The sequence below is a fragment of the Suricata suricatta genome, chromosome 10 (assembly GCF_006229205.1).
Source record: "Suricata suricatta isolate VVHF042 chromosome 10, meerkat_22Aug2017_6uvM2_HiC, whole genome shotgun sequence".
In the NCBI taxonomy this organism is placed as follows: domain Eukaryota; kingdom Metazoa; phylum Chordata; class Mammalia; order Carnivora; family Herpestidae; genus Suricata; species Suricata suricatta.
This window is the reverse complement of record NC_043709.1, coordinates 41,169,673-41,180,136: the sequence shown is the minus strand read 5'-3', so window position 1 is coordinate 41,180,136 and position 10,464 is coordinate 41,169,673. Positions and strand designations below refer to the sequence as shown.

At 36.3% G+C, this 10,464-nt stretch overlaps 1 protein-coding gene across 1 annotated transcript in view; it reads left to right on the top strand.

Moving 5' to 3' along the window:
* Positions 1-10,464, top strand: part of GLIPR1L2 (GLIPR1 like 2) — a 31,875-nt gene that overhangs the window by 6,269 nt on the left and 15,142 nt on the right. The gene's annotated exons all lie outside the window — the stretch shown is intronic.

The following is a 10,464-nucleotide window of genomic DNA, read 5'->3' as shown; positions in this document are numbered from 1 at the left end:
TTTCAGGAATGCATCAGTTTTGTAACTGAAAGATACTTTTAGTTGACCATCCTTTGCAATTGTATTATATTTGAGGCTAGTCTCATTCATATAAAAACATCCTATCTCAAAGAAGCAAGAGTACTTTAAAAGTCTTCTAGTAAATCTATCCATATGAAACTTGATTTCTTTCCACTGACTTACCATGTGATTATTTACCCTACACTTAAATACCTTCCTAAGACAGGAAGTAACTACCTCCAAAAAAGCCTTCATCTCTGGAGAGCTTTGTTGGAAAGTCTGAAGTTTTCTAATAGGTCAAGATGATACTATAATTAGTATTATTAAAATATCCAACTAAGTGAGAAAATATCCTAATCAATAGGTCAAGAAAACAGTGAAAATTAACAATATGCTAGGACTGAGAAAGAATTTCTGCCAAACAAAATGCTCTGGGACTAAACCAAAGAGAAAAAAACAACATTGATTACTGATTACTGATGGTATTCCTCTGCATAGAGAAAATAACAGAACTATGATGTAAATCAAATTAGATTCAGAAAGCCCCTTCTGAATTCTTTCCACTGACAGAAGTTTTGCTGACTTTGAACACAATCATGCAAGACAAATTCAGGACGTAGAGTCATTACAAAACTTTTTAGGTTTCCTTTCATTCCTATAGACTGAAAGGATAGGGATGATGTCTATTATATGGAGAAACTTTTAAAAGTTAACTACTGATTGGTATTTAAAATTCAGAGAATTGGGTACTGACATGAGGGAGGGAAGAGATTCCTCTGAGGGACCAGTCTTCATTTATGCACTCAGCAATTCTGTACAAGGCTCTGATCTATCTACCAGCAAGATCAAAAAAGGCTGACCATATTTAGTTTTTAGACATGGAAGGAAAATAATAAATAAGTAAACACATAAATAAATAATATTTAATTAGATAGTAAAATATACCATAAAACATAAAGCAAGGTAACTAGATAGGGAATAAGCAGTATGGAATACAGATAGGGTAATTTTAAGAGAAAGTAGCATTTGGTTAAAAGATGACTAAGGAATGTTTCAGATAGATGGAAGAGCATGTATAAAACCTTTGAGCTTGGGATGAGTTTCACATGTTTGAGAAATGAATACCTGGTTAGAAGTAGGAGTTGAGGTAGAAAGTTGGGTGACAGCTATACCAAATAGTATACCATAAGCCATGTTATGGATTTTGGAACTTATTCTACTGGCTAAGCTGTTGGAAAGTCTTAAGCAAGTGAGTGACATTATCTTAACTATGTTTTGAAAAGAACACTAAAAACAAAAAATTACCCTTGCTGTTGTGTTAAGCATTGACTATAGGGAAACATGCATTCAAAGAGGAAAGCAGGCCCCTGGGCGGTACAGCAGTTAAGTGTCTGACTTCGGCTCAGGTCATGATCTCACAGTTTGTGTTTTCGAATCTTGCATCAGGCTTTCTGCTATCAGCATGGAGCCTGCTTTGGGACTTCTATCCCCTTCTCTCTCTGCCTTTCCCTCATGTGTGCTTTTTCTCTTTCTCTCTCTCAAAAATAAATAAACATTAAAAAAAAAAGGAGGAAGTAAGCACAATCAGTTTCTGTATTATTGGCTATAGACTATGGTTGTTTTTTCTTTTTAAGTAAGCTCTACACCCAGGGTGGGGCTTAGTTGCATGCTCTATTGACAGAGCTAGTCAGGTGCCTCTAGACTATGGCATTTTGGATCAGGTTTTTAGCATTTACATTGATTTTCTTTTTTTTTTTTAATTTTATGTTTATTTGTAAGAGACAGAGCATGAGAGGGGGAGGGGCAGAGAGAGGGAGACACAGAATCTGAAGCAGACTCCAAGATCTGAGCTGTAGACACAAAGCCTGATGTGGGGCTCAAACCCACAAACCATCAGATCATGACCTAAGCAAAAGTTGGACGCTTAACCGACTGAACCACCTAGGTGTCCCACGTGTACATTGATTTTTCTGTTGTTGCATAATAAATTACCACAAATGTAGTGACTTAAAACTGCACCCATTTCTTTTTTTTAATCAAACAGTCTGTAGACTATAAATTCATGCACAATGTGGCTGGATTCTCTCCACGGGGTCTCAAAGGCCAAAATCAAGAACTTGACTGAGTTCTTTTCTCGAAAACTCTAGGGAAGAATCTACTTCCAGCACATTCAATATTAGCAGAATTCAGTTCAATACAGTTATAGGACTTGGACCCCATTTACTTCCTGGCTGTCAGCCAGAGGTTGCTCTCAGTTTCTATAGGCTGCCCAAATTCCTTAACTCAAAGCTCCCACCATCTTCAAGTAAGCAAATCTTCCCATGCTTCTAATCTCTGATTTCTCTTCTGTGACCAGCCAAAGAAAACCCTCTGCTTTTAATGTGCCCAAATGATTGAGTCAGCTGCACCTGGATAATTTTCCTATTTTTAGATCAACTGTGCCATATAAAATAAATTTTAATAAAAGAAATAAAGTTCATCGTATTCACTTTCCAGGAATTATGCAAGGCATGTATACCAAAGGTAAAGGATCTTATGGTCCATCTTAGAATTTTGCTTACCATAACCTGGAAATTGAGAGGAAATGTCAGTTTCTAGATATATTATAAAGATGAAGCTAATAATACCAGTTGCTGGATTTGCCTTTAGGGATAAATGGAATACAATAATTTAAAATGATACCTATGTTTTTAGTCTGAACAACTGGGTAAATAAAGATGCCATTAACTTAGATAGGCAAGAACAGGAAATGTGTTTTATGTTTGGACATATTAGGTAGACATATAAACATGGGAAATGAAATGAATCATGGGAAGTAAAAATTCTATGAAGGTCTGGGATAGGATTCAAGTAGAGGAAATTACTGGTATAAAGGCCCTGAGGTAGAAATAAGTTACATTCTGGAATGAGATCACCTTATGAGAGAGTGAGTATGAAATCCTAGAGCACTACAGTATTTTAACTTCAGGCAAAAGAGATAGTGAAGTAAAATGAAGACAGGTTAACACATAAGAGGGAAACCAAAACCATGGTGGTAAGGGTACTTGGGAGCCAAGTGAAGAACATGAGTCAATATAACCAAAGTGGTTAACTGTGTGAGATGCCTCTGAAAAAATGAAAAGCTTGAGGAGGGAACAATGACAGTTTCACTTGACAAGATGAAGGTACCTGGGGACCTTAATATCAGCAGTGAGTGCAGGAGTATTCCATTACTTTAGTGATAAGATGAAGCTACACGGTAGGATTACTCTTCTTTCCGCTCACCTGTCCCATAGGCTTCTTTGTCTTGAAATTTCTATCAACCATTTTTTTTGATACAAATATTGGCAAGTTTGTACTATGAAGGATTTAGGTTAGAACATATATTAGTCAACTCTAATTAGTTCAACTTTACTTGATATGTACTCAAAAGAGATAGTCATAGCTATCTTTCTTAAGAATAGTTGGTAGAAAAATCAATCCATCACAGTATTATGAAGTACTGAGTAAAAACGAACATAAGAGAGCCAAATTGAAAATTGAAATGTATAGTGGGCTGAATGGTGGTCCCCCTAAAGATAGATCCAGATCCTAATTCACAGAACTATCAATATTATGTACCAGGAGTGAGTATTGTCTTATCTGGCAAAAGATGTGATCAAGATAAGAATCTTGAAAGGAGGAGCTTATCCTAGAATATTCAAGTGGCCCTAAATGCAATCACATATATTCACATAAGAGAGAGGGAAAGGAAGATTCAGCAGCATTAGATACAAAGAAGGAAAAGGAGAAGAAGGAGGAGGAGGAGGAGGAAGAGGAGAAAAGGGATCATGAAGAAGAGGTTGGAGTGATATATCCATAAATTAAGGAACTTCTGGAACCACCAGAAGCTGGAAGAACAAGGAAATCTGCCCATGAGCCTTTGGAGGGAGCACAGTCCTGCCAACATCTTGATTTTGGACTTCAGACCTTTAGAACTAGGAGAATAAATGTCTGTTCTTTTAAACACCCAGTTGATACTAATCTGTTAAAGTAGCCACAAGAAACTAACACAGAACTGAAGAATGAAACAGATTTGACCATAAAGAAAATATAAATCAATGACAACCTTGAAATGTTTCCTCAGAACGCAAAGATGAAAAATAGAAGTGTGTGTGTGTGTGTGTGTGTGTGTGTGTGTGTGTGTGTGTGTATATAAAGAAAAGAAATATATAGGGCAGATAAATCTATAAATTGATGCTCCTAAAGAACAGAGAATAATTGGAATGTATATAATACTCAAAGAAAAGAAAATATTCCTAATATATAAAAATACTCATATAGGGGTGCTTGGGTGGCTCAGCCAGTTAAGCTTCTGACTCTTGGGGAGACGTGATGGCTTAGTAGGTTGAGCGTCCAATTTCAGCTCAGGTCATGATCTCATGGCTCATGAGTTCAAGCTCCACATGGGGCTCTATGCTGACAGCTCAGAACCTGAAGCCTGCTTCAGATTCTGTGTCCCCCTTTCTCTTAGCCTCTTCCCAACTTGTATTCTCTCTCTGTCAGAATAAATAAATAAACTTAAAAAAATACTCATAAAGATTAGGATAGTTTTTAAGGTATCAGAAAAAATGAACTGAAACAATATTTACATATACCATTTTTTAGTAATTATTCTTCAGTTTCAAAGATAAGACTCATACATTTCTAAATAAAATAAAACAAAGTATAAATTTTCAAGTATTAATTACATTAGCCTTAAACTTAGATATTAGAGTGGGTACAAAGATGACTGAGAATTTAAGCTTAAGTGTAACTTTATTAACTAATCTAGGAAAAGATGTAGTGTGGAGAAAAAGGATTTTATTTTTAGACATGTTGCATCTGTAGATGACTGCAGGATATTTTATTTACTTAAACATGCATTTGTAGTAGGTGCACCAAACACTGACTAGGCAAGAGAATTCCATATTTGTTATATGGTATTTATCCTAAAAACACTTATTCTCTGTTGGGAAGGAAATATGTTAAGGGGTGGGGGAAGCTACATTAGCCAAATACATGCACATATTTAGATTTTAAATAAAAAAGAGTTGTAAAAGCAGGTATGAAGTCATGGAAACAATTAGCCTGAATATAGATTTAGAAACAGTCAGCTTTGGTGCATAGATGATGTGTATTAGAGGGTAAAAAATGTCAACAGGGAAGGCAAGAGAATTGGGCTTGAGGAAAGTGACTTGGATCTAATGCTAACAGGGGTAAATGATAGTGTCCAAAAGTATTTAGTGAAGAAATTTTCTTTATTTAATAGTTAAGGAAATAGAGTCAGGGAGGTCGTGCCATTTTCTTTATTGCATAAACAGGGAGCTAGAACATATTTTTCCCAGCCTCCCTAGAAATTTGGTAGGACCATGTGACTGAGCTCTGGCCACTTTCAGACTTAGCCTTTAAAAATTTCCTACATGAGCCTTCACACTCTTGATCTTCCATCACCTGCTCTGGTAGAAGATTCAGTGTCCTAGAGGGTGGCAGAGCCAGGGGATGAAGTATATGAACCAGTGTCCCAGAGAAAACCTCTCTTTTACCACTGCCAGCACCTATACTTCCATGGCATGAATGCTGCTTACCATCACATGGAAATGGTGAGGAAAGATCAGATCAGGATATAGTTTGAAGATGCAGCTAATAATAACTACTGATTGAAGTGACTTTTAGGGTGAACAGAATAGAATAATCAAGGATGCTATCTATGCCTTTAGTCTGAGCAGCTGGATAAATGGTGATGCCTTTAAAGCATATAGGGAAGGCTCGCCAATGAGTAGATCTTGAGGGAAGATCAGGTGTTCGGTTTCAAACACAGTTGCGGGAAATGTAAATGAATCATGAGAAGGAGTTAGTCAGATGAACGTCTAGGATAGGTTTCTAAATAGAGATTGGTTTTGAGTCGGGGCAGAAATGAGTCAGTTTTGCATTAAATCACCTTGTGAGAAAGTAAGTATGGAAAGTAGAACAGAAGAGACTTGATGACTAAGCCTTACATCACTATAGTATTTGAACTGCAGGCAAAGGAGTTATCAAAGGAGTTTAATCTAGTGAGGTAAGAAAGAAACTAGAACTATCCTGACATAACATTTAGATTTATTTTCTCATCAGTCTCTTTTTATTATAGATGATGTGGTTCTTTTTCTATGCTTTTCTACCCACATCATAATTTATGATTCAGTGATTTCTCATACTGCAATCATTTTAGGCATTTTGAATAGAGGTTAAATACTCGAAGTGCAAACAATGCATATAACCATTTGAAGCGATGACTACACAAAGAACTAAGATAAGTTCACAAGTATTCAGTGAATGACAGCTATATCATATTCAGGGCCTGGCTGTGATTTTGATTAAGTACAATTATTTCATGTTTTAAAATATTGGCCGTGAGGCACTAAATTTGATTTTATGAACTATTAATGGTTCATGACTTGCAGTTTGAAAAATAATGCCACTTAGAACACTACTCTTATATAGATGTTTGGCAGTAAAGAGAAGAAAATAGGGTCAGTGTGTAGAGTTGAATGAAAGCTGTTTTTTATAACTTGGGTTGCATTTTTATAAGCTAAAGAAAGCCACCAATAAAAAGAGTGGTAGAATATATTAGAATATGCGAAGGAAGGGAGAAGAATTGAAGAGCAAGTTCTATATGGAGAAAAGCAGGAAAGAACTATAAGAAAAGTAAATGTAGAGTAATCTTAATAGTGAATATTTTTCTTCCTTTCTTGCTCAGTGGAGCTCATGAGGGTTCATCTATTTCATTGATTTTTCACAAGGAAAGATTTCAGATTTATTCATACTTTCTGATTCTCTTGTTTGTTTTCTGTTTTATTATTTTGAGATATTCAATCTTCCAAGTATTTTTTTAGGAATAGAGGCTGTTATATATTGCTCTTTTTGTTAAGGTATACACATTCCTTTATCTTTAATCCTATTACTATTGAAGATATTTACAGTTATTTATTTTCCTCTGATTAGAATTTTTACTGGACCTTAGTATTTTGTATGATATAGCCTCTTTCTCATTGCTTTCTATGGACTGCAAGTTTAGGTCATTTTAATAAAATATATTTAATACTTGATACATAATCATGAAAGAAAATTCAAAGCAACCAAGGAGAAAGTAATGTTCCCATTTCTGTCTTTCAGTTACTCTCCCCAATATTTTATCCTAAAACATATACAAAACTACATCCATCTTCATGTGTGTGTGTTTCTATTACTCAGATTGAAGCACAGTATACTTCGTGGTGTTCATTAATTTTTATTTTACTTAGTAGTAAAAGACTTGAAGTCTTTTCATTTGAGTACAGAAGGAATTTCCAGAGTTTTTAAAAAAGATTTTTAAAGTGTTACTGTTTGTTTATTTGTTTTTGTTTTTATTTAATGGATAGGCAAAAGTTTATTTAAGCAATGCTCTCCTTTTGAGGGATATTTACACTATTTTATTAGCTTTATTTCAAGCAGTAATTATGCAGGTAGACATGTGGTTCTCATATGAGTTAGTATCATACTAATATGATTTTATAGTCATGGGAATACTACTCGGTCAATGAGTATATGTACTTTTAATTTGGATAGATATTACTGAATATCTATCTATTCATCAGAGTCACACTATTTTTCTAAAACAGTTTTTTACATCAACCTATGAGTGTGACTATTCTTCAGTTCCCTTGCTCACGTAATATATTTTCAAATATTTTGCTACTTACTCCTATGAATTCAGTATATTTTAATTTTTGCCTTCTATTTTACCTGAGTTTTTTGTGAGTTTCAGGAAATTTGGATTTCATTTTCTAGGACCATTTTCACTATTTTTCTCTTAAGTTCTTGGACTTTTTTTTTCAATTGTATTTAAATAGGAAAAAATAGGCTCTTTCATATAATGTCATTTATAAATATTTTCCCAGTTTTATATTTTATTTTTTACCTTTTTTTTAATGCAATTTATTTTTGCCAAAAAATTATTTTGTTATTAGAAAAAATGTACCAATACTTTTTTTCATGGGTTTTGAGGTATGAGTCATATTTAGACAAGCCCTCCCAAAGTATTATTATCCCACATTTCCTTCTAGTAATTCTTTACCTTTTTAACTTTTAAATATTTGGTCCACTTTTGAACATTATGTAAGCTAGTGTAAGAATTAGTTTCCTGACTAAAATAACTATAAAGACCAGACAAAACAAATAAGATGATTGCCTTCAGGCATTACAAATAATCAGTGCAGGGCTATGATCTTTGCAAATAGAAGAGAACTTAGTGCCAACCCTCTATTTGCCTTGGTTTTCTCTCTCAGAGAATTCTCCAAACCATAGCCAGAGAAACAGAAGCCAAGCAAAAAATGTATCATTTTCTGCGCAAAGGAAGTATCAGTGTTTGTTGATGTTAAGATGCCTCATATTTAAGACTAGGATCCCAAAAAGGAGGGGGCTACAAAGAAGGACCACCAAAAGTCTGTAAAAATTCTTCATGGGTCTTCGGTCAATTTCTAAACTACACATCTCAAGACAAGATTCGGGGAAAATTAGATAGGAACAGTTGCTTGGAAGCTGACAGCCTGCACAGACATTGCACAAGCCGCACAGTGGCAGTTTGGACTCAGCCCAGATGGAGAGATACTGGCCAACAGCCTAGGGCCCTAACAAGCAGAGCAGAAATCTCTAGAAAATATGTATACATTTTATTATATAAAAATTTAAAACTAATTTATGGCTAAAGAAATACCATAGATCTAGACAAAGAAAAAATAATATACTGGGAAAATATATTTGTGTAGTATATGGCAGAGTTAGTCTTCTTAATTTACAAAGACTTCACACAAAAAAGAGAGAAACAGCCCAAAAGAATAATGTGCAGAAGATATGACGACATGAAGAGGTCATTTACTGAAAATACAGTGTGTGTGTGTGTGTGTGTGTGTGTGTGTGTGCGCGCGTGTGTAAAGACACAGTTCTTGAGAAGATGGAGTGGCATTAAAGAGATTAGCCTGGGGGCACCTGCATGGCTCAGTCAGTTAAGCATCTGACTTCCACTCAGGTCATGATCTCACAGTTTTTTTTCATGAGTTTCAAGCCCCATGTTGGGCTCTGTGCTGACAGCTCAGAGTCTGGTGCCTGCTTCAAATTCTGTGTCTCCCTTTCTGTTTGCCCCTCCCCCGATCACATTCTGTCTCTCTGTCTCTCAAAAATAAACATTAAAAAATACATTTTAAGAGATATTAGCCTTAGAAAAGAAGGGGCAGTTCTTCAACTGTATTGGAAAGAAGAAGGGAATAGGTAGCTTTGTCATATTTAGTGACAGAAAATTTCTCATGTTCCAACGTAACAGCTATTATGTTTCACTGTGAAGTAGGACAGACAGATCATGCCCTGAAAATACAGAGGGAGACAGTGAAGCAGGAATTTTGAGGGTTGGGAAGGTTTGAAATAGTTATCATGGAAAATGCGAGAGGAAGCTGACAAGAGAAACAGACAGACTCTCTTCTTGGTGTAATGATTTTTCCCCAGTGGCACTCAGCAGCCCTGAAGCAGACACAGAGCACATGGACAGTAAGATTCTCTCATTTTTTCCAATGAAAAATTACCTGGGGTTTTGTCAGGTAGACGTAAAAGAAAACAGTGCAAGAGAGTTTTAGAATTTTAGCCAGATAATATGAAAAGCAATAGACCTAAGCTGTATAGAGAAGAGACAACAGGATAGATAGGGAGAAAATGGGAGAGTAAATAGACTTGGAGCACCAGTGAACTTAATGGAGACGTGCAGCCGGAGTAAATGAGTGAGCAAGCCGGAAGGATAGGAGGTTACAGTCGGTGAATGGATTGTGTGATTCTGTGAGTTCAGAGGTGGATAATTTTAGGGGATAACAAGATCCAGAGTACAGCTACAGAAGTGACAATTACGAAGTATTGGGAAGTGTGGAGATGGCAAAAACATTCAATAATAGACCAAGTTATTGGATGAGTCATCTGTAAGCATATTGTAATAATCTATGTCCCAAGTTCTAGGACAAAGACAATTTTGGCTGAAAAGGGAGATGGTGACCCAGGTGACAAAGTTAATAAGGAAGCATGATCTGGAGCACTTGGGTGGCTCAGGTGGTTAACTGACTTTGGCTCAGGTCATGATCTCAAAGTTCGTGAGCATGAGCCCTGCATTAGACTCTGTGCTGACAGCTCAGAGCCTGGACCCTGCTATGGATTCTGTGACTCCCTCTCTCCCTGCCCCTCCCCCCTCCCCCGTCTCTCTCTCTCTCTCTCTCTCTCTCTCTCTCTCTCTCTCTCTCTCTGTCTCTCTGTCTCAAAAATAAATAAACATTTTTTAAAAAGGAGGCATGTGGGGCGCCTGGGCAGCTTAGTCAGTTGAGCGTCCAGCTTCGGCTCAGGCCATGACCTCATGGTTTGTGGGTTCGAGCCCCGCATCAGGCTCTGTGCTGACAGCTCAGAGCCTGGAACCTGCTT